Here is a 3,981-nt window from a genome sequence, read left to right as displayed (position 1 = left end):
GTCGTGATGTAATATCCTCCCTCCCTCGCAATCGCGTTTCAATTTCCACCATGCGATTGCGATTGAGCTACTATACTCATTATAGTCCAGCTCAATCGCATACAAAACGCGGCAGGACGACGATTGCGCTTTGACCAAAATCGCATCGCAATCGGATCGCACTAATGGAAATTGCTGCTGCAGTTTCCATTAGTTTAATGTACCTTGCGATTTGCGATCAGCAGCAAATCGCAGGCTAGTGGAAAAAGGCCCTTACCCTGCTTCCACTCATCCCCCTGATTTAGTATGCATTAGCCCTCCCAACTCCCAGCCCTCAGACACTCCCACCAAGCTGAAGTCACCCGCCCCTTCAGTACAGGCTGTCAGATGCTGTAGATATACAGGATTATATTGATTTGTTAGAAGACCCAATTGTCCAAAGAACTTAGCCCTATGGGTACATAAAAGAACTTATAACTTTTATTGTCACAAAACCTAATTGGTTAAAAATGAGTAGTTCATGTGAGTGAACAAACTCCCTGTGGAGGTCTTCAAGTTAAGACTACCAATGTACACATTGCAGGGGTCCTGGCTTATCCCCCTCCACTTTATGTCAGATAAAAAGTGGGGTGTAGCTATCCCGCAGTTGTAATTGGTATACTACACAGATAAAAATGTATATGAGGCTTGGAGGGTCACCACCAGTTGACAAATGTATCACTGGAGGTGTACTCTAAGTCGTGCAAGCTCATCACATACATGAGGTGCTAACTAACAACTGCGGGATAGCTACACCCCACTTTTTATCTGACAAAGTGGAGTGGGATAAGCCAGGACCCCTGCAATGTGTACATTGGTAGTCTTAACTTGAAGACCTCCACAGGGAGTTTGTTCACTCACATGAACTACTCATTTTTAACCAATTAGGTTTTGTGACAATAAAAGTTATAAGTTCTTTTATGTACCCATAGGGCTAAGTCCTTTGGACAATTGTGTATTATTGTATTTCCCTGGTACCTCCATTCGGTAGTGCTTGCATTATTGTTTTTTTTTTTTTTTTTTTTTTTTTTTTTTTTAAGCTTTCTTGGCCCCTGTTGCATGCAACAGAGGTCCCGGGTAAGCAAGGCTATTAGCCCCGTGCACGGAAAAAGCGTGAGTGCCCTAAAGCACCCCCACAAAACGTGCACGAGTAGCCACGGGCCCCACAATGCTGCAGGGCCCTTCCGGTTGTTCCCCGAAGGGAACCTTCCCCCTTTGCCTTCGGCTCAGGGGGTGGCATCCTCCAACACCCGAGGGGTTGAAGGATCCTGGGGTCCTCCGAGGAGGACCCCTACTGCGCCCAGTGGTTACCCAAAGGGCCTGGCCATGTGGCAACCGTGTCCACATGGTCTGGGTGGCTCCCCCGAGAGGGAGCCGGGTGGGAACCGAAGTCCCCGTGCCAGCAAGCTGGCCCCGACCTTGCGGCCGGAGTGATAAAAATTCCGCACTCTCCCTAGCCAAAAGGCCGGGGAGCTGCGTTAGTTGGTTTTGCATATGGGCAGTACAGACCAAAGCACCCTACTTCCGCCTGAGATCTGCCACATCTCAGGTTTTTTCGGGTGCACCTGGAGCGCCACTTCCAGGGGCAGTACGCCTAAGCAAAGCCCTCAGCCATTCAGCCTCGACCATGGTATAGATCCATTCCATCAGTCCCTGGGAATTACGACCAGGAAGGACACCCTGCCACAGTGCTATCCTTCCAGGTCCCCCCAAAAATTTCAAGAACAGATACTACACTTGATCTTAGCCAAAAGGCCGAGAAGCGAATTATTGTTAGAAGACCCCCAGATGTCCGCAGCTGCCCCTTTACAATCTGCCTGGCTTGGAAGCAGCAGGCTCACTCAGCCGCAGCCCGCACCCCCTCCCACAGGGAGATCAGACCAGATGCTGTCCCCTGTCCGCTCTCTCCCACCCACCCCCCCCCCCCCCCCAGCAAGAGCCTGTGCGATTATCTTCTCCCCTATAAACAGGTGTGGGTGTCTTCCCCCCCCAGGCCCCCACACCCGGGCAGAAACAGGTGCGGATGTCTTCTTACCTGTAAAAGCAAACACTGAGAGAGAGAGAGGCCGGAGAGTGCATCTCCAGCTTCCAGCGCCGCCACCGCAGGGGACAGCATCTGGTCTGATCTTCCGGTGGGAGGGGGTGCGGGCTGCAGCTGAGTGACCCTGCTGCTTCAAAGCCAGGCAGATTGTAAAGGGGCAGCTGCGGACATCTGGGGGTCTTCTAACAAATCCAGCCCTGCATGCCTGGCAACCCTAGGAGGATCAGTAGGAGATGGACAGAAGCGTGGTGGGGAAACCCGGGAGGGATAGAGGAAGCAGCCAATCAGGCTGCAGCAATGAATTAGGGAGGAATAGGGAAATGAAGGGGAGGAACGGAGTTAAGCAGAGAGAAAAAAACGCCTTCCAGCATGCTCTGCAACTTCTTATGTGCGGCTTGCGTCGTCCTTAGGAGCTTGGGGAAAATGAAGATTATTATTCAGGCCACAAAAAGTAAGATTGATTTTTAACTTCAGTATTGCCTTTTTGGCTACCTTCCTAACTGTTTAACACAGGAGAATAGAGATTTAATTTTACATTTCTAGCCTAACAGTTACTCTTTAATGGAAATAAATTAGTGTAGTTCACATTGCATCAGTTGTGTTGCGGAATAATTCTGCATGCCGTCTCACGGTCAATATTCGATAAGCCTGTTCACAGTACTGCACTGTACTGATCACATTATTCTACCTTGCTATATGAAGGCTTTTATGTTCAGTCCCCATTGCAGTTCACACTCATGGCACGTGTGTTATTACCAGTGGCGTAGCTAAGGAGCTATGGGCCCGGTGCAAGTTTTACATGGGGCCCCCCCAAGAACTCTTTACATAACAGATGATACGGCGCACCAAAACCTGCCGAGGACAACAACAGTGTCAGAGGTGCAAGAAAGGGATGAGGAACAGTGTGTTAAGGATTACTACTATTCAAAGCATCTATAGAAGTGATTATTACCACCACAGGACCAATAGAGAGCCAATACTGTGATAGAGGGTGGACCCTTCGGGGCCCCTCTGGCTCAAGGGCCCCGATACGGTGGCTACCTCTGCACACCCTATTGCTATGCCACTGGCTATTACTGTGAATCCAGTCTACTGAAGCACCAAGAACCTTCCTCAGACTTAAATCCTGTAGACTGACATCGTTTGGAACACACAGCTTAACCATTTCACAACTGAGGGGTTTTACCCCTGAAACACCAGCGCTATTTTTACCTTTCAGCGCTGCCTCCATTGTAGTATTTATGTACTATGATTGGTTATTGGGGACTGGAGAGTCTCCATAACCAATCATTGTACTGCAGAGCCGGGGTGTGTGTGCGCGCGCGGGTCGCGGGGGCGCGCGATCGCGCGCTGCACATTTGTTTACATTACATTGTTTTGAATGAAGACGGCTTTTGTTTAAAGCCGTCTTCATTCTACTCGCAATCAGCGAGGCTAATTGGATTTAGGAACGCTCGTTCCTAACATCCAATTAGTCACCTGCTGTGCGGGCTGGCTGGAGTGTGCGCGAGAGTTCCCCGCCCACTCCCAGCAAGTAAATAAACAAGTGCGCCTTTCTCCGTCCCTGGGGGTGAAGCGGTGCGCAGAGGGACGGAGAAATGTAGCACTGGGGGGGGGGGGGGGGGGGGTGAAGTGGTTAAATACACAGGACATTCTGGAACTGAAAAAAAAGACCCAAAGGAAACTTGCACAGCTGGGCAGTGACAAATGTCCGGTGTATATAAGCTGTGGGTTCTATAGCCTAGGTTCTCAACGTGTGGTACCCGTACCCCAGGAGGTACTTCTGAGGGTTCCAGGGGGTGCTTGGGCTTGATATACTTAACCAAGAATAACAAATTTAGAGATTTAGAAAATTATAAATCTATTTAAACAACACCAAATTAGTGTTTCAGCTAATTAAAAGCTATAGTAAATGCTTGGAA

At 49.4% G+C, this 3,981-nt stretch overlaps 1 pseudogene; it reads right to left on the bottom strand.

Moving 5' to 3' along the window:
• Nucleotides 1-1,583: 1,583 nt before the first annotated feature.
• Nucleotides 1,584-1,785, bottom strand: LOC137526267 (U2 spliceosomal RNA; annotated as a pseudogene).
• Nucleotides 1,786-3,981: the final 2,196 nt, after the last annotated feature.

The sequence above is a fragment of the Hyperolius riggenbachi genome, chromosome 7 (assembly GCF_040937935.1).
Source record: "Hyperolius riggenbachi isolate aHypRig1 chromosome 7, aHypRig1.pri, whole genome shotgun sequence".
Classification (NCBI taxonomy): domain Eukaryota; kingdom Metazoa; phylum Chordata; class Amphibia; order Anura; family Hyperoliidae; genus Hyperolius; species Hyperolius riggenbachi.
The sequence above is the reverse complement of the archived record's forward strand: the minus strand, read 5'-3'. Positions and strand labels throughout refer to the sequence as shown.